This window comes from Myxine glutinosa, chromosome 7, assembly GCF_964187855.1.
Source record: "Myxine glutinosa chromosome 7, kmMyxGlut1.1, whole genome shotgun sequence".
Taxonomy (NCBI): domain Eukaryota; kingdom Metazoa; phylum Chordata; class Myxini; order Myxiniformes; family Myxinidae; genus Myxine; species Myxine glutinosa.
Genome location: NC_136267.1, coordinates 42,838,177 through 42,859,140, shown reverse-complemented (window position 1 = coordinate 42,859,140; position 20,964 = coordinate 42,838,177). Strand labels below are relative to the sequence as shown.

Genomic DNA, 20,964 nt, shown 5'->3' with positions numbered 1-20,964 from the left:
TAGGGACAATGACAGGGAGATCAGGAGAAGTGGTGGAAGTATTGATCAGAAGAAGAGTGGACATATGTTGTGTGCAAGAGACGAGATGGAAGGGAAGTGGTGTGAGAATGGTGAAGGGTAGGCAGGGACAGAAATACAAGTTTGTGTGGCAAGGGTGCCTGGAGGGCATGAATGGTGTTGGTGTCCTGTTTTCTGAAGAGTTTGTAGAGTGTGAAGAGTGTGACTAGAGTGAGTTATAGGTTGATGATGGTGAAAATGATGATTGGAAAGCTCTTGGTGAACATCATCTCGGGATATGCTGTGCAGGTTGGTCGGAGCGATGAAGAGGACACGTTCTGGTGTGCGATAGAGAAGCTGATGGAAAACGTGAAAGATGAGGAAGTTGTTGTGGTAGGAGGAGACCTAAATGGACATGTGGGAAGGAGTATGGACGGTTTTGAGGGAGTTCATGGGGGTTATGGATATGGTGTGAGAAATGGAGAAGGTGAAAGGATTTTGGAGTTTGCTGATGGAGCTGATTTGTTGATTTGTAATACTCAGTTCCAGAAAGAGGATAATAACCTTGTTACATACACGTCAGATGGGTCGACGACAACTGTTGACTACCTGATGGTGCGTAGGGCGAGATAGGGGGCAGCTCCGGGACACAAAGGTGATCCCGGGGGAGGAGGCTGTTTCACAGCACCACTTGGTTGTCTGCGACATAAAGGTGAAAGGTGCGAGGAGAGCTCGGCGGGTGAAGTACCAACCGAGAATGAAGGTGTGGAGGTTGAAAGAGGTGACAATGAGGGAGGCATTAAAAGAGAGGCTGAGTATGGTAGAGGCTGATGTGGTTGAGCTTGAAAGTGGTTGGATGTCAATGAAAGATAGTCTGTTGGGAGCCGTTGGTGAGGTATGTGGATGGACAAAAGGACCACCGAGGCACTCAGAAACATGGTGGTGGGATGATGAAGTTGGAAAGAGGATTGACGAGAAGAGGAAGAAGTTCAAGGAGTGGCAGAAGGCGAAGGGTACGGGAGCAGAAAAGCAGAGCATGAAAGTTATAAGGCAGCCAAGAAGGCTGCAAAGAAAGAGGTAGCAAAGGCACAGGAGGCATGCAGGAAAATGTTCGGAGAATGCTTGGATTCGGAAGAGGGTCAGAGAGCGGTATTCAGGATTGCAAAGCAGATAGCGAAAGAGAGGTGTGATGTGATGGGGGTGAGTTGCTTGAAGGATGAAGTGGGACAAATCGTTGTGGACCCAGATGGAATTAAAGGAAGATGGAAAAGATATATGGAAATGCTGTTGAATAAAGACAATGAATGGGATGGCAACATAGAGAGTGACCCAGTTTTAGGACCGGCAGAGAAGATAACTGAGAAGGAAGTTGAGGAAGCAAAAAAAACAATGAAGAGTAGAAAAGCGGGAGGGCCGACGGGAGTTGTGGGAGCTATGTTGAAGGCAGCAGGAAGTTGGGGTGTGAAGAGAATGACAAATATTTGTAATCTGGTGGTGAAAGAAGGCCGCATTCCAGTGGATTGGGAACTGAGTACCCTCGTCCATCCATACAAGGGGAAAGGTGACCCTCTGGAGTGTGGCTCATACCGAGCGACAAAGTTATTGGAGCATGGAATGAAGGTATTGGAAAGGGTGTTGGAGAGGAGGATAAGGAAGAAGGTGAAGATCGACAAAATGCAGCTTGGATTTATGCCAGGAAGAGGAATGACAGACGCGCTCTTTATTGTGAGGCAGTTGCAGGAGCAGTACATGGAGAAGAGGAAGAAGTTGTTTCTTGGGTTTGTTGATCTGGAGAAAGCATTCAATAGGGTTCCACACAAAGTATTGACATGGGCATTGAGGAAGTTAGGAGTGTAGGAATGGTTGATCAGAGTTGTGATGGCAATGTACAAAAGAGCGCGCACAGCTGTAAGGATGAAGGACAGGAACAGTGGTGAGTTTGAGGTGAAGGTGGGAGTGCATCAGGGGTTGGTACCAAGTCCACTACTATTTGTACCTGTGATGGAGGTGCTGGCTCAGAACGTAAAGGAGGGTTTACCGTGGGAATTGTTGTATGCACATTATCTGGTGTTGATTGCGGAAAGTATGGATGGACTGAAGGAAAAGATGAACAAGTGGAAGGAATGTATGGAGAAAAAAGGTCTGAAGGTGAATATCGGAAAGACGAAGGTGATGGCAAGTGGTAAAGTATGTGGTGAGGTGGAAAGAACTGGGAAGTGGCCATGTGCTGTGTGCAGGAAGGGTGTCGGAGTGAACTCCATTCAATGTACAATGTGTGCTGAGTGGGTTCATCAAAAATGTAGTGGTCTGAGAGGGTCATCAACCAGTGTAGCAGCTGCATTCAAATGTAAGGTGTGCACAGAGGGAGCTGCAGATGAAGGAAATGTTGAGTTGGATCTTGGAGACGGCGTGAAGCTGGAAGGTGTGAAAACATTTTGCTACCTCGGAGACATACTGAATGGAGAAGGTGGATCAGACTCGGCAACGGTTGCTGGAGTGAGGTGTGCATGGAAGAAGTTTCGGGAACTGAGTGGCGTGCTGATGAGGAGGGGAGTGTCGTTGAAGCTGAAGGGAAAGGTGTATGCTGCATGTGTGAGAAGTGTTGTGATTTATGGAAGCGAGACATGGGTAATGAACGTAGAGCAGCAACGAAGGCTGGAATGGGTGGAAATGCGAATGGTTCGGTGGATGTGCGGAGTATCGTTGAGAGAGAGAGGAATACAAATGATGAATTGCGAAAGATTATGGGAATAGAGCCTGTGATTGATCTGTGAAGAGGAACAGGTTGAGATGGTTTGGTCATGTGTTGAGGAAGGATGAAAGTGACTGGTTGAGAAGAGTGATGGAAATGAATGTAGAAGGAAGTAGAGGACGGGGAAGACCGAGAAAGACTTGGCTAAAGATTGTGGAAGAAGAAATACGGGCAAGGGGGTTAACAAGGAGAGATGCAGAAAATAGGGCAAAATGGAGAAGATTGTCATGGGGACCGCAAGGCTAACCCCCGCTCTAGCAGGGAAAATGGCCTTAAAATGCATTTTGTTGTTGTTTATCACACACACACACATGAAGCAAAAGGCATGGCTGAGCAATGGTTCACTTTGTCTGTCTCTGTCTGTCTATCTACAGACATCAGTCTATGATCGAGGAACTACTTGATTTCAATTGAATTTTATATTTTGAACACTGCATAACACAAATGAGAACACGAATCGGAACGTGAATCGGAACGGTGGAAAAGGATTGCGATTGTGAAGAGGGTGGATAGAAGGAGAATGGCTAAACTGAGTGAAGAGATTGGTGTGCAGATGAGCTTGACAGGATGATTGGTGAAATTCCGGCTGAGATATGCTGGACATTTGGTGCAGATGGGGGAAGAGAGACTTGCAAAGAGAGCAGATAGATTGATGGAACAAGGTAGGAGGAACATATGTAGACCACAGTTAACATGGGAGGATTGTGTGAGGAGGGATATAAGGAAGGTGCAGGTGGTTGAAGAGTGGAGAGAGTTTGCTGAGGACAGAGGGGAGTGGTGGAGTTTGTCGTCAAGGCAGGGCAGGTGCTTGGTACCATCAGAACCCTCATAAAAGGAAGAGAACAACAAATAGTTATTATTTACCAAATGCAGTATGGCCAAATATATTTTCTGGCTAAACAATGATCTACCGCATGTTGAGTCGTAGGAATATAAAGATTAAAAAAATAAGGCCCTTGTTGCGTTAAAATGTGTGACATTATAAAAATATGTAGAATAATAATTTTTTCTTAATCTTGTTAATTGTCAAATGACAAATCGGACCACTGCTTGACTGCCTGGCCTTCACACTCATATAATACCCCATAGTTGTTATTTCAGAGTGATCTGTGCAATGCAACATATTTATCAGGATTCCACAAGGAAAAAAAAAAAAAATTGCCATAATCATTTCATCTAATATGCATTCCTTAGGTATATACTGTATTTACCAGTTAAGATACTCGATGGAACAATAAATGCCAATTATTAACACGCAGAAAAAATTATATAATTCTCATATCCGAATCCATATTCAGATCTTCACCAAAATCGAATCAATTCATACTTGTCACACACTCAATCGGTCAACCAAGTTTCATCCAAATCCATCCGTAACTTTTTGAGATATCGTGCTATGTATCGGTTTGATCCCAATCACTCAATGTTGAAGACTCACTTAGAAATTAAATAATTCTCGTATCCGAATCCATATTCACAACTTCACAAAAATCGAATCGATTAGTCCTCGTCACACAGACAAAATCTCCACCAGGTTTCGTCCAAATCCGTCCACGACATTTTGAGATATCTTGTTCACAGACAAACAGACAGTGGTGAAAACATAACCTCCATCCACCTTTGGTGGCTTAGGTAACAAACTATACAGTATATACATATGTATGCAGACAATGTTCAGTTGCAAAATAATTTCTAGCAAAGAGAGGGCTTTCTTCCAGTATTCCAGTGGAAGCACTTCCTGGATTTTTACAGTTTCTGCCACTTGGTTTCTCCAGCCTTAAGACTGAGCGTACCAGACTTTGGCCTGCAAAGGGAAAAGCACTCTTTGCATCAGGCAGAGTGTAGCTCAACCATGTCTGCATTCACGCATTTCCACAATTGTGCTAAAATGTCAACAACATCTCGGAATGAAAACATTGTTTCATTAGTATGTGCTCTCCAAGGTCGTTGTATTATTCACGAGTCTGTGCAACAGTAGCTGTTGTGTGGGTTAAGGACAGGAAAATGAGGTAACTGCATTGTGATGGAAGAGCCAGCCAGGTTTGAAATGGAAAAAAAAAAAAAAATACAGTAACGAGTAATCAGGGAAAAGTTCTTTGAGTTGGCTGATGGAAAATAAAAAGACTGATATGTGGGGAAAAGACAAAAGCACAGACAGATTTCTGCACTACAGACAAGTGACGCTCAGTGGATGTCCTTGAGTCTGGGTGTTGATCCTTCTGCAAAGTGTTTGTGAAACATTGAAACTCTAGATAATCCAGAAATGACAACGCAGTTGAATATAAAAATTGTATTTCCTATCAATGTGAGATAAGGAGAGAGAGACAGTTTATACTTCCAAGGAACAGCCAATAGTCTATCCTTGAAAAGGAAAAAAAGAACACGGCTGAGTGATGTGGAAACTCAAAAACTGGAAAGAACAAAAAAAAAAGTGGAAAAATAACAAAATGAACTCAAGCGTACGCTACCCATAGATCATAGGTTCTTAACCAGGTGTACCTGTACCCCCTGGGGGTACGAGACACACCACCCCAAAATATTTTTAAATTAAAAAATGAGGGTATTTTTGATGGTATTTTGATTTGATGGCATTTGAATTGAGGGCATTTCAGTATTTAAAGAAAAAAAAGAAGGGTTAGAATGTTTTTATTTAAAAATTACAAGGGTTAAAATGTTTTTGTTAAAAAATTATAAGGGTTTAGGTTTTTGTAAATAAAAATTTGAATGGAGTTTGAATCAATGCAGCTAGACATATCTTCTGGTGTGCACAACTCAAGACGTTCCCACAGTTTGCAGAGAGACCTGGAGATCCTCGTATCATTTGCGACCACCTATTTGTGCGAGACAGGTTTTACAACACTCCTACACATCAAAACAAAGGCCAGGAACCCTTTGGATGCAAGTGACGACATGCATGTGGCTATTTCAAAGAAAGAACCTGTGTAGTATGTTTTTCTACAAAAGTTATTATTGCACTGTAATCTACTTCAACAAAGTGACTTTTTACCAAACACTATGCATTATGATTACTAGCAAGGGTGCCTGTCCTACGGGCAGGGCTTCAATTGGGAGGCCCAAATGAAAAGGCAAAATATCAGAAATTGAAGGCTTTTTTATTTTAAACGATTTATATAAACATCCGTTAAATCATATCACACGCAAATCATCAAAATCTAAACAGTATTTGTAGAATTTCAATAAAAGCCACGTCACTGTTCATATCGGTAAATATTATTCCATCGTGTTTGTATAAACTGGAAAATTGGAAAAATTGGAAAATGGGGAAAATTTTGGAAAAACAATATAACCTATTTTACTCCAGGGGGTCCCAGGATTATCCACCCAAAATTTTGTTACGATCGGTTCAGCCGTTCTTGCGGTACCTGGGAACAGACAGACAGACATTTGATGAATTATATCGTAAGATTGTTTCCATAAATGTGTTTTTTTTTAATGTGAAAATAAAGAAACTTTATTAATCTATTATTGTTGTTTTAAGTCATTTTTGACAAGGGGAACGGGTTAAATATTATGAAAACTCAAGGGGTACGGGCAGTTAAAAAGGTTAAGAACCACTGCCATAGATGATGTACATCACATTAGATAGGAAAGTATGACGAGAGAAGCAAAATCATCTCAGCTAAGCTGTAGACATCACTAAGCCAGGAGACTGCATAGTGTGTGCTCTTTACCATAGTGAAACGAGGTAAGCACAAAACGAATCCATCTAGTGTACAACCCCTAATGTCCTTCAGGTCCATCAATGACAACTCGCTGTGTTTTTAAGACTTCACACTTGTGGTCTCTTTTCTTGCAGTGACATTCTCGTGCCCATTCTGAAGCGGCACGTCTCTCCGGCAGGACAGGAGTAAAGAAGAGAGGAGGATGGGAGGAAGAGGAGGAGGAAGCTCCTAAGGAAATATATTTGAAGGTGAGAGTTCTGGTGCTTGAGGAGTTTTTAAAAAGCTCAGATGAAGGTGAGATGGAAATATCTTGTGTTTGTCCTCACTTGTGTTTAAATAGTTGTCGATGTGCCATCGGAGACATTTTTAGTCAGTTTTGAGATGAAACGAGAGAAAATGATATTTTCTTGTGGTATCGTCATTGGTTATGTGAGGAATCATATCTCTCCTGGCTTGGTCTTTGCTGAGTCACAGAGCTTAGCGTGTGGTTAAATGTCCTCTGGGATATTGTCGTAATGTTCTTTATCGATGGTTATTACCCAATGCACGTAGCACAAGGCAGGGTTAAGCAATTGGTTTGTTCTGTCTCTGTCTGTCTGACAGGCACCAGTCTATGATGGAGGAGCTACTAAATTTCAAATGAATGTTATATCTTGAACACGAATCGGAACACAAAGTTGCCGTTTAGCAGTAGCTTTCCTCTGAATGTGGCAAATTGTGCGGAATCATTGTGCAAGGTAATTGTTGTCGTCGATCTGCCTGTCTGGCAGACAAAAACAATTGTAAATCATTCCAAACAGGAAACGTACTGTTTTTAGGGATGTCATAAAGAACACAAACAACAGGCATGAAGAACTAATTGAACATGTTAAATAAAGTGGTGTAAAAGACGGCGCAACAATGGCGGTAAACTTCCGATTCTGGAAGTCCTTGCAGTGTCCAAGTGTTTTTTCGCTCTCCCATCCCCTCCCTCTACCCCCCCCCCCCCCTCCTTCACACGCCTCCTCCCCCCCCCCCCCCAAGCCCTCTCCCTCCCACAGATCTCCCAATGTCCCTGCACTCAAATGTTGTGTGTGCTTCCCCCTCTCTCCCCATCTTGTCTACCGCTCCCCTTATTATATGTCTTATGTGTCTGTTTGATTTTTTGTGTGATTAATGTTAGCTCTTTCACGAGCCTCGATCTTGTACACAAAAAAAAAAAGAAGAAGATTATCTGGAGTACTGCTGTTTTTCAGTCACTGCTTCATTAGAGCTTCTCTGTATTTTGCAGCCATTTTGACCAAAAAGTTTGATCCTTTATAAAGACCGTAGATGCCAGATAGTAGAATTTTGTGCAAGTTGTGAATAACGCAATGAAGAGAAAATGTGATGAGCGGATGTAGGCAGGGACATGTTTTTGCAGAGCAGCAAGTCAAGTAATCAGTTGTCAAGATGTCTCCTGAAATATACAACACTTGATGAAGGTCGTTTTGCACCTCCTTCTTTTTGACAGCATTGACGACAAACTTTTTGTGCGTAGACGCATTTGACCCAGGAACAGTGCAGATGATGATCCATAATTATTGCGGACATGATGATCGATATGTTTGAAATTTTCTTGTTTTCTTGAATTTTTTTTTGAAAATTTTCTTTGAAATCACCGGTTATATATTTTTCCTCATCAGTGATTATTGTTTTTTCATCTGAACTTACTTTTGTCTGAATAGTGCTTTCTAAACATTCTAATGGAATATTTCGAAAGCATTCATTCATTCAAGCCTGGTGTTGGCTTAGTGGTTAGGGTGCGGCTTGGGATACCTAGGATCCTGGTGTTCGAATCCCGGTCGATCGCTGAATTAACGCCAGGGGGGTTGACTCAGCCTGTCATCCTTCTGAGGTCGGCTAATTGAGTACCAGCTCGCTGGTAATTCCCTGCTTCTCATAAAAGGCGACAAAAAGGTTTGGTGGCAGGAAGGGCATCCGGCCGTAAAACATTGCTTCAAAAAGGGGACTAAAAAACAACAACAACCACGGTCCCCGAAAAAGGCCAACCCCCGCTTTGCGGGGAAAAATGGCCTCCAAAGGTGGTTTTATTTATTCCCCCTTAAGTCTGAGAGCAGAAATGGAAGAGTTGGTCAGCCCCTGTTGTATGTGAGAATGTTCTGGAACGTTTCAAATGAAAACTGTCAAAGTTTTAAGCTGATGGAATGTCAATCTGTGTTTGCTTGCCTATGTTAGTTTCAAAACAAAGAACCTTTGGGTCATCTCCATACAATGCACATGGAAAGAGTGGAACCTTCACCTCCTCCACTTTATCTCTCCCATTATGCACTCCACCCTCCCTTTCCCCTTTCACTTTATATGCCATCCTTCTGTCCTCTTACTTTCCCGTTATCTCCTAACCTCCTTTCCTTTTCACAAGGACTTCCAAGGAACCTTAGACATAAAGGAGGCAATCAGTCCATAATTATTATGCTTTATCCTCACACATTAACTTCTTGATATTTTACTCATCTTCTATGGACTAATCCAATTCGTATAATTAACTCATTCTAAGCTCATGTCTACATTCCTTTTGTAATCATTCAGAATCATTGGAATCTCCCGCGATGAAGCTAACTCCAAGGGCCTCTCACTCACTCACCGCAGGCAGGTTGGTGGTCTTTCCGTCTTCTACCGACTCCTCTCTGGCCTTGCCCCCCCAGCTCTCTCTGGGCTCTGTCCAGCAAATATTCCTACAGGTCGCACAAGATCTGCCTGCAACCCTCTTATGGTTAAACTGCCAAAATCAAGACTCTCTGCTCACCTTCACTCCTTCATTCCTCTTTTCTCCCAGCTCTGGAACAAACTCCCTCACTCTCTTCAATCCCACTCCACCCTCCAGGTCTTTAAAACAGCTGTTCACTACCATCTCTTATCTTTCCCCATCCAAAACCTTGATCTTTTCTACCCCCGCTAATTTCACCCCAATTCCACTTTTTTGAAATACCAACTTCTGTCCTGGAAGTCCTTGGTGTCCTTGTGTTTTATACTTCTCACCCCCCCCCCCCCCCCTTCCCACGCCTCCTACCCCCAAGCCCTCTCCCTCCCACACATCTCCCTGCTCTTAAATGTTGTGTGCTCTCAAGTGTTTGTGTGCTTCCCCTTCTCTTGTCTTCCGCTCCCTCTTTTTACCTTCGCAAAAGCGGAAGGTTATGTTTTGATCGCTGTGTATTTATTTGTATGTCTGTGTGTGTGTGTGTGTGTATGTTATTCGCATAACTCAAAAAGTATTCAACCGAATTGCATGAAATTTGGTGGGATGATTGGTTATTATACGGGACACATTTGATTAGATTTTGGGAGCAATCGGGTCAAAGGTCAAGGTCAAGGTCACGAAATGGTCAAAATCGTATTTTTACCATAGCGCGGTCAATTTTTATCCAATTGGCATGCAACTAATGCCAAAATGTTCAGAATTCAATGCCCGATCTTGTGATATACGACATGACCCAGTGAAGACATTACCCTTGTTAGCGGTTGGGGGTCAAAGGTCAGGGGGGTCACGACCTTGCAAAATGTGCGTTTTTTGTCATAACTCGGTCAATTCTTATCCGATTTGCATGAAATCAGCACCAAACTGTTCACTGTTCTGTTCCCTACACTCCCATGCCAAGTACAGAACAGTAGCTGCGGCGAAGGTATGCGCTCTACCGAGTGCCCGTTCTAGTTATATATTTTGTTTGTCTGGTTGATTTGTATGCGAAGTAAATGTTAGCTCTTTCACGAGCCTCGATTCAGTATACAAAGAAGAAGAAAGAAAAAAAAAACTTGGAACTTCCATTTACTCTGTAGGCAGATAATTTAGTCAGGGTTCCGGGCACATAATGGCCTAATCTTTTCAAGAGAAAGTGTTGGATCTTTAATATCTACAACCTAAGTGCAGACGGAACAGCTGGCTTTATAATCGTCATTCAAAGGCCAGATTGCGCTGAGATTGCGACAATTCTGCAGAAGCTACACCAAGATGGCAGCTTCCATCAGATTCTATGAGACAGGAGACAAAATATATTATCGTGCAGCTAATCGGTGAACATGCAACTAAATGAGTTGCTCTACTATCCATTGCTCCTTTTCCTTCTCCAAACTTCTTATTTGCACAAATACAGAAACCGTCACAATCTGATGGTGGCAACGGAGCCTTGCCAAGATCAATGTCAACAGCTCCCACAATCTGAGATGGTACGTACTCTTGCCCGAGTCCTTAGATGATATTTCAGATATCAAGAGAAGGTAAAGAAGGTCGCATATCATCTATTTCCTTCAAACAAATCATTAGGCTGTCCCCTGCTCAGCAGGAGACGGTGTTTTGCAATCACTTGTGTGTGTTTGTCTGTCCGTCTGTCTGTCTGTGTGTGTGTCTGTCCGGGCCGTAACTTTTTTTTAACCCTTTGAGCTATTGTCATCAAATTTTCACCAAAGCTTTGTTATGATAATATGGAGAAGGCAAATTAATAATCTTGACAAAAGGTCAAAGGTCAAAAGTCAGCATCACATAAAATCATAAATTTTCACCCAATTAACCTGAAATTTAAATTTACCATTTGAGTTTTGTCATCAAATTTTCAACAAAGCTTTTTTATGAGAATATGGAGAAGACAAATTAAGAATTTTATCAAAAGGTCAAAGGTCAGCGTCACATAAGATCGTAAATTATCATCCGATTGACCTGAAATTTAAAGAATTTGCATATTCGGTTACTGAATTGGTTCACCAATCAAAAGTTAGAAGCTGATTGGGTTTTTTTTAGATCAAAAGGTCACAGGTCAAGGTTGTGTAAAATCAGCAATTTTCACCCACTTGACCTGAAATGTAAAGAATTCACATAATGGGTCACTGAATTGGTTCACCAATCAAAAGGTAGGAGTCGATTGTTTTTTTTGGTTTTTTTGTTTTTTTTTGAACAAAAGGTCAAAGGTGGAGGTTGCATAAATCAAATTTTAATTTTTTTTAACCGTTTTCATTATTTTCAGCATACGGAAGAAGAAGACATCTGAATACAAACGGATGCGGACGGGCTTTGCATTTTCAGATGCTTTATAGTTATTGTTGTGACGACGACTACTCCGTCATCATCATTCTGGTGTGCTACTGTCACTGTGCAACATCGTCTCATTCGCACTGCTGATGCCATTTGACATCAGCCATGGAAACAGTTCACTACTCGTCAATAGCAATGAGGATACAAGTTAGACATTCTGTGTTCTTGCTACAATCTTACTCGGGAACAAAAGGACAGATGAAGCTTGCTTTGCTGCTTGGACTTGGCATGACTTCCTCCACTTCTGGGTTGTTGTGCCTGATCCAATGATTTTGAACCGAGTGCCAGAATCAGACTTTTTGTAATAACTTTATCTGGATTGGAAGACTGGTCTTTAAACACGTTGTAGACAATGTCAATCTCCTAGGTTTTCCGCCTTCACCGAACACAAAGAAAAACCAAAATCTAATCGATTCTTCCTTCTCACACACACAACCTTGTCCAACAAGTTTCGTCCAAATCCGTCCATAACTTTTTGAGATATCCTGCTATGCATCGTTTTTGGCCCCATCTACCAATGGTGAAGAATCACTTAAAACATTAAATAATTCTCATATCCGAATACACATTCAGATCTTCACCAATATCGAATCGAAAAAGAATCCAGTTCTGGAGGAACATCAAAGGTGACATTGTCACTTTTCTAGTTTACAATATGAGTCGTTGGCATCAATCACCCAGGCTGCGTGGTCTGGAGCAGAACTCACCAGCTGAATTACTGTTCTCCTCCAATTCTCTTTTCTACGGTTTCTTTGTTTGTTTTCCTTAGCATTCCATGTGGTGTAACAAAGCAGTAGAAAGTAGATGAGCAAGAACAGATTTCATGTTCAGTTACCTCCCCTGGAACATGGAAGCCATGTGTGAGGAGGGGAAAAAAAAAAGAAAAAAAGTCAGCTTATGGTTGCCTCTACTTCTTCATTGTCAGGCTTGAAAATGTTTTCGTCCTTTTTGGTGGTCCGTCGTGAGTGCTTTAGTGGGACTTTACTGCAGATGTTATCATTCAAGTCCTATTACTCCCCAGGCCATGATCTTATCCTTGGCAGACCTAGTCTTTCTCATGAAGACCTAGTCTTTCTCATGAAGACCGAGTCTTTCTCGTGAAGACCTAGTCTTTCTCATGAAGACCGAGTCTTTCTCGTGAAGACCGAGTCTTTCTCGTAAAGGCTCGTGTTTAATTTCCCACGTAAACACAAGGGTGTTTCAAAAAGATTGATACTACTTTGACTTCCGCCCATTTCTTTGTTTTTTGACCTATACCGTTTTCCTTTTCAGGGCTTGGTGATGTTATCGTGGTATTTGTTCCCTGGGATTTATAGCTCCGTAGCTCAACTATGCCATTGACAGTGGAGCAGAAGACAAAAGTGGTGGCTCTGTGGTATGAGACCAAATCAACAATCACAACAACATTTTCTGGGGGGCAGAAGCACCTGAGATCACTGAGAGGTACCGGAAAGGGCCTAAGGTCACATGCTTCTGCGCCTTCAATGCCAGATGGGGATTGATAGGGCCTTACTGGTTTGAGAATGACAAGCAGGATGGTGACAATCAACGGTGAGCGCTACCGGGCCATGCTCCAGAAGTTCCATAATGATCTAGCCCAAATGGTCCCCCCGAACCAGGTTTATGGTTCGACCTGGTTTATGCAGGATGGTGCACCCCTGCATACTGCTGGTGACACAATCACTTTCCTGCAGCAGCTCTTCAGAAACCGCTTTGTTGCCCTGGGTACCGCTCTGTCTACGTCAACCGCCCTGCCACACTGGATGATCTGAAGCAGAACATGTCAGACCACCTCCAGGCAGTGCTACATGAGACCTACAGGAAAGTTGGACAGAACTTGAGTCAGGATCAATGCCTATCTGAACCGCAGAGAGGGACACACCGAGAACGTCAATGACAAGGATTTTGGGTAAATGCCAATTTCGGACCTTGGCCTCTCACTAACTCTAGCAGTGACTTATTGCAATAGCAATCGGTGTTAGAAAATACCATGTCATAAGCTTTCAAGAAATGTTTGGTTCATGTTTCTGAGATTTCTGTTTCCTTGTTAATAAACGTTTAAAGTTGTATCACTCTTTTTGAAACACCATGTATTTCTGACCAGTTTGACGGCCCCATCTCAGAACCATTTGGCCGCTACATAGAGAGCATCGGTTTTGCATCCCGTATCAGAGAGGATCTTGACCGGTGTATTTATTGACTTTGTCAATACTTGGGAGATCTTGAGCAACTCTTTCACCTTTCTCGAGATTAATATTTCAATTAAAGAGAACAGACTTTCTACCCCTGTCACATTTGTCCATTACAAATCTACAGATTCAAACAGTTACCTTATATGTTCATCCTCCCACCCTTCCCATGTCAAAAGTTCAATTACATACTCCCAATTCCTCATGCGCAGTCACGTGCAGTGACTATGCTGACTTCAAAGCACAAAATCAGATGAGATGTGCAAGTTCTTCACAGAGCATGCCTTCCCTACCTCCATCGTGGCCAGTGCGCTCAAGCGTGCTTGCAACAATAACAGACAAGGCTTTACAAGCTTCAGAGAGAGAAAAAAAAAAAAACCACAAGGACAGGATCCTGCTCACATTGGTCTACCGTCTTATCAGCCTTCGAGTAAAGAACATCATTCAGAGAAACTTCAAGTTTTCTATAGAATGATCCTGAAGCCACCTCAATAATCATCTCTCGTGTCTTTCAAGTGGCGGAGAAACTTGAGGAGTTCCCTGGATCAAAGAACATTTTCCTCTCTGACCTCCCACCAGGAACATTTAAGTGTTCACGGAGTAGCTGTAACACCTGCCCTTTCATTAAGATGATCGCTTCGCTCTCTAGACCCAAAAGCAGTATTAAAGTTAGAGCACTTCGACTGCACCTTCGTGGATGCAATTTATGCAAACACGTGTACTCTCTGCAACTACGTCTACATCTTTGAAACCAGAAGATTGGGCAATCACTTTCATGAGCATTTGCTTGATGTACGAACCAACAACAACAGAGCTCTCCAAGCAGGTTGCTCGACATTTAAATTTTTCCGGACGTACGTACAGCCACATGGCAGTCTCCAGTATCTTTCTCCGTTCTAGCACCATGGACGGACAGTCACAAGGACAAATCGCAAAGACGTATCTTCAGGGTTGGCACGTTGACTCCCAATAATTCTTCCCCTTTCTCCTCCTGTTTCCCCCCTTTTATTTTACGTGGATTTGTTCTGATTTGTTTACACTCTTACTCTTTTGCTCTTTTACTCACCTTCACTTCTTTTTTTTTTTGTAGACAGAATCGAGGCTCGTGAAAGAGCTAACATTTATCACACAAACAAATCAAACAGACAAACAAAGTACATAAAAAGGGGAGCGATAGACAAGATGGGGAGAGAAGGGGAAGCACAAAAACACAACATTTGAGAGCAGGGACATCGGGAGATCTGTGGGAGGGAGAGGGCTTGGGGGGAGGAGGCTTGGGAAGGGGTGGGGGGGAGGTGGGAGAAGTATAAAACACAAGGACAATAAAACACAAGGACACTGCAAGGACTTCCAGGAAAGAAGTTGGTATTTCAAAAAAGTGGATTTGGGGTGAAATTAGCGGGGGTAGAAAAGATCAATGTTTTGGATGGGGGAAGATAAGAGATGGTGGTGAACAGCTGTTTTAAAGACCTGGAGGGAGGAGTGGGATTGAAGAGAGTGAGGGAGTTTGTTCCAGAGGTGGGAGAAAAGAGGAATGAAAGAGTGAAGGTGAATAGAGAGTCTGGATTTTGGCAGTTTAACCATAAGAGGGTTGCAGGCAGATCTTGTGCGACCTGTAGGAATATTTGGGGGACAGAGCACAGAGAGAGCTGGGGGAGCAAGGCCGGAGAGGAGACGGTGGAAGACGGAAAGACCACCAACCTGCCCGCGGTGAGTAAGTGGAAGGCCCTCGGAGTTAGCTTCATCGCGGGAGATTCCAAGTTCTTATTCTGATTCCAATGATTCACTTATCTCCTCTCTCCTGCCTTCCTTTTCTTCTTTTATCTCCTCACCCCCTTTTCTCTCTCCTGACATCAACAATGGTTGGAAGAGAATTTTTTTTGTTTATACTCGCCCATGTATACCAACTGCTGTATTTTATATACCTCTTTATGTGGATTATGCTCCCGGTGTGTACCCCGGTTTAGAATAGGTACACCGTATCCCTGCACATCGTAAGAGGCGACTAAGGGTTGGCGTCAGGAAGGGCATCCGGCCATAAATAACATTGCCTCAAACAGGGAACCATGATTGTCATGGGGCCCGCAAGGCTAACCCCCGCTCTAGCGGGGAAAATGGCCTTAAAACGATCATTCATTTTCATTCATTTTATGTGGATTATGTATAATGATTAAAATATTTAATTATTTTAATTATTATGAAATATCTCACTCATTATATCGTTTATTATATATTTCATTACATTTTTTATTTACATGTTTATTAACTTATTACCTCATGTATTTATTTATTTATTCTTATTATTTTGTAATACAGTATTTTCTTTCTCCTATGTATTAATAAATATATATATATAAATATATTAATAAATATATATATATATAAATAAATATATTAGTTAGACGAGGAGTGGTGGATAACATGCACAGGTTTGAGCTGGGAGGGGAGGTGGTTCCATCATTTGTGGAGGCCCCTGTGAAGAGTTTGGGAAGATGGTATACAGTGGAGTTGAATGATGTGGGAAGAGTGGAGGAGGTCAGAAACAAGCTTTTGAGAGGTTTGAAGAGGCTTGATGGATGTGGTTTGCCAGGTAAGTTTAAGGTATGGTGTTTGAAGTTTGGGTTGATGCCACGAGTATTGTGGCCATTGATGATGTATGATATTGTGATTGGGCATGTAGAGAGGATGGAGGTTGTGGTGAGCGGGTTTGTGAGGAGGTGGTTGGGAGTGCCACGCTGTTTGACGAACATTGCCTTTTATGGTCAGGGTGGAAAACTCCAGTTTCCCTTGACATCATTAACCGAGGAGTTTAAGGTGGTGAGGGTGCGGGAGTTCATGATGTTGCGGGAATCAAGTGATGCAGTGGTAAAGAATGCTCTCCCAGAGAAGAAGTGAAGTCGGAAGTGGAATGCAACAGCAGAGGTGGACGAGATGGAGGAGCGGTTGCAACAGGAGGAGGTCATGGGGATGGTACAGCACAGGAAGCATGGCTTGGGGTGGATGAAGCATAAGCGATGGGGAAAGGCATGTGTGAAAGAGAGGAAGAAGATGGATGAAAGGGAGGTGAGAAGAAAGGAAGAGGAGGGGAGATATGTGAAAGCAGTCGGTCAGGTACAGCAAGGTGCTTGGACTAAGTGGGAAGGTGTGCGGGTGAGGATATTGAAGTGGCAAGAGATTTGGAGGATGGAGCCAATATTGTTGAATTTCCTGTTGCGGGCAACGTATGATGTGCTTCCGTCACCAGTAAACTTGAGATTGTGGGGGTTGTTGCAGGAGGAGAGATGTTATTTGTGTGGAGGTGTGGGAACGGTGCAACATGCACTGAGTGCATGCTCAGTAGCATTGGCAGCAGGAAGATACAGGTGGCGACATGATCAGGTGCTGGCGGTGGTGGTGCAGATGGTGCAACAAGAGGTGCTGAGATCGAGAGAGAGAAGAGTGGAGAAGGAGACTGATGGGGGAGAGGTGTGGTTTGTCAAACAGGGCCAAGTGGAAAAAGGTGGGAAGAGGAGGAGGAGGAGGTGGAAAGCAAGAGGGCTGTCAGATGCTTGTGATTTGCAGGTGGAGGCAGACCTAAAGCCACAATTGGTACTCCCAGAGGAGATCTGTGTGACAAGGTTGCGGCCTGACATTGTCATTTGGTCAAGTGCAACAAGACAGGTCATCTTAGGGGAGTTGTCGGTACCTTGGGAAGAGAACATGGAGGAGGTGCACGAGAGGAAGAGAGGAAAGTACAGTGAGCTGGAGGCAGAGTGCCGGGAGAAGGGTTGGCGCATTCGTGTCAACCATTTGAGGTGGGGTGTAGAGGGTATATTGGCAATTCCTTTTCTGCATTTCTTGCTAGGCTGGGAGTGTGTGGGACAGAAAGAAGGAGGATGTGTGACAAGGTGGCCCAGGTTGCCTTGAAAGGCTCATTTTGGATATGGAGGAAGTTTATGGAGGCACGTCGAACGGTGTAGGTTGGTTGTGTGTGTGTGTGTGTGTGTGTGTGTGTGTGTGTGTGTGTGTGTGTGTGTGTGTTTTTTTCTTTTTTTCTGTTACCATTATTACTTCTTATTTTGTGTATATGAGTGAGTGGGTGAGGGTGTGTGTTTTTGCATGAATTAATTTTTGCATGAGTGTGTGTTTTTGTGTGTCGAGTGGTGTATGATGTAAGTGTAAGTGGTTGTTTGGTTGGTGTTCTGTATGTGTGTGTATGGGTGTGTATGTGTGTGTATGAATGATCTGGTGTGTTTTGTTGGTGAGTGGTGAAGGGTACAAAGGTGGGTGTTTGAGTGTTCCACCATGTTTGTTTGGTGCTGTGGATTCTGGATGTGGAGGTGTTGTTGTTGTTGTTGTTGTTGTTGTTGTTGTTGTTGTTCGCACTGGCTGGGGGTGGGGGTATGTACGCATCCAGATGCAGTTGCTGCATGTGGAGGTGTACGTGCCCCTGCTGGCCCACCTTAGCTGACCGTATCGAGGTTGAAGGGCTGAAACGGGATGATGCTGAGCACCTCGACTGAGGACCCGGTCAGTGCAGCACACTTGTGACCAGGTGTGTTTTGATCTTATGTATATATATATATATATATATATATATATATATATATATATATATATATATATATATAGATATATATATATATATATATATATATATATATATATATATATATATATATATATATATATATATATATATTATATATATATATATATCTAGTCATGTGAAAAAGTAAGTACACCCCATGTAAAGTTTTGAATTTTTCAACATACAGCTATTTGATCTTCATTTCAACAATATTGATAGATAAAGGTGATATAATATAACAAATATCATGAAACATTTACATTTTGTAGTCCATTGTATAATTTAAATAAACATAAATGCAAATTTCGCATGTGGAAAAAGTAAGTACACCCTTGGCTCTAATAGGTGGTATTGCTCCCTTTGGCAGAAACAACCTCAAGTAGGCGTTTCTTATAACTGTCTACCAGTCTCTGACATCGACTGGGAGAAATTTTTGCCCACTCCTCCATGCAGAATTTTCAGCTGTGCGATGTTTGAGGGGTTTCTTGCATGCACAGCTCGTTTCAAATCCCCCCCACAACATCTCGATGGGATTTGGATCCGGGCTTTGACTTGTCCATTCCGGAACCCTCCATTTCTTTTTTTTCAGCCATTCCTTGGTGGATTTACGGGTATGTTTAGGGTCATGGTCATGTTGCAAGGTCCACCTTCGGTTGAGCTTCAACTTTCCGACAGATGGCCTCACATTATTCTCAAGCACCCTCTGGTACAATGAAGAATTCATAGTGGCTTCTATGATGGTGAAGTGCCCAGGCCCTGATGCAGCAAAGCTGCCCCAAACCATAATATTTCCACCACCATGCTTTACAGTTGGTATCAGGTTCTTGTGGTCAAATGCTGTATTTGGTTTACGCCCAACATGTCTTCTGGTACTGTGGCCAAATAGCTCTACCTTTGACTCATCTGTCCAGAGCACATTTTTCCAGAAGTGCTGGTCTTTGCCTAAGTGTTCATTGGAAAACTTTAGTCTTGCCCTGATGTTCTTTCTGGACAGCAAAGGTTTCCTCCTGGCACACCTCCCATGTAGATCAAATTTGTGCAGCCTCTTTCTAATGGTAGGCTCATGCACTTTGACATCAACAGTCGCAAGAGCTACCTGTAGGTCCCGTGATGACATTCTGGGGTTCTTAGAGACTTCTTTCAGCATCTTGCGGTCTGCTCTCCGGCTGAACTTGCTGGGGCGGCCTGGCCTGAACAAGTTGGCAGTTGTTTGGAATCTTCTCCACTTGTAGATGATCTTCCAGACAGTCGAATGATTGATTTCAAATTGTTTGGAGATCTTTTTAAATCCCTTCCCAGACTCGTAGGCATCGATAACCTTCTTTCTGAAGGCCTCAGCGAGCTCTTTTGATCGAGGCATGGTGATGCCGCACACTTCAACAACAAAGAGCAAACCAAACGAAATGTCTGAGGTTTAAATAAGACAGGTTCCTCCAATTTCCTCTCTAACAATGTTCTAATCATTTGCACCTGAGCTGGTGCACCTGATTCTAATTTTAGGTATTTGTAGTAGTGATAAATGTCGGGGTGTACTTACTTTTTCCACATGCGAAATTTGCATTTATGTTTATTTAAATTATACAATGGACTACAAAATGTAAATGTTTCATGGTATTTGTTATATTATATCATCTTTATCTATCAATATTGTTGAAATGAAGATCAAATAGCTGTATGTTGAAATATGTTGAAAAAGTCAAAACTTTACATGGGGTGTACTTACTTTTTCACGTGACTGTATATATAACCGAGAACAATGTGAATGTGTCGCCAATATGCCTCTGCATAGTCCTACAACGGGCAGATGCCATCACTCTGCATATGTATGGGTTGTGGATCACGTTTGTGAAGTTTCGTGTTCGTCGGATAAGGTTAGTTTTTCTATCCAAGATGTCTGCCAAACCACGTGAGCTAGGAAGGAAGCTAGGAAGCTCGGATGACATCATCATTTTCAAACTATATGCAACAGAGCTGTTAGATGATATTTGTAAAATTTTGCTGGGGGTTGGGTTGGAAGCTCTACGTCAGCCCAAGAATTGTTAAATGTCAATTTTCAAGTTTCAGTGACATCCATGTTTGCTCCATTACAGTAAGAAGAATATGTATATACAGTATATCATTTTAAAAAAAATTTACATTTAAATTTTATTTCATGATTATTAATATTTTTATTTGCTCCACTCCTTGTAGTTGATACAGTCAACTATATCTAATGTCTTGTCACTTTTTCTCAACTATTTTCACTTTTCTCCCAGTCTCGGCCCCCTTGACCTTTAACCCATCATCTATGACCTCTCTTGAAAAAGCACTCATGCCCCCCTCCCCAATGTGCTCCCTGACCCTCGACCTCACTCTGACACACCTACCTATTACTCACTCCCATCCTATACCAACTCTCACCCATATCTCTTCTCTCTCCAGAATATCCCCTCCTTCAAAATACTTCAATGTGTCACGGTATCTGATTGGTAATCTTGACAATCCATGTTGTACAAGAAAGCAATGCGTATAGTTCTGATTATCTTATGCAAAAATGCAAGGAATTGTTATTTGCACTGACGAATTATGGGAGATGCATTTGGCTTCCTTAGATGCGCTGGAGAGGCCCAGGAGAATGTTGACTGTGTGAACGTATGACACCCAGATGGAACATAAGCTCCCATTGTGCTTGCGTCGAATATGCTGAGATGTTTTCAAAGAGTTTGTGCTTTAAA

General features: G+C 42.5%; 1 protein-coding gene across 1 annotated transcript in view; it reads left to right on the top strand.

Moving 5' to 3' along the window:
* The window catches only part of LOC137431166 (uncharacterized), an 808,282-nt gene that overhangs the window by 47,447 nt on the left and 739,871 nt on the right, over positions 1-20,964 (top strand). Inside the window, exon 2 of the mRNA XM_078781584.1 lies at positions 6,567-6,680. The gene's annotated coding sequence lies outside the window, so the exon portion shown is untranslated. The remainder of the gene's footprint in view (positions 1-6,566; positions 6,681-20,964) is intronic.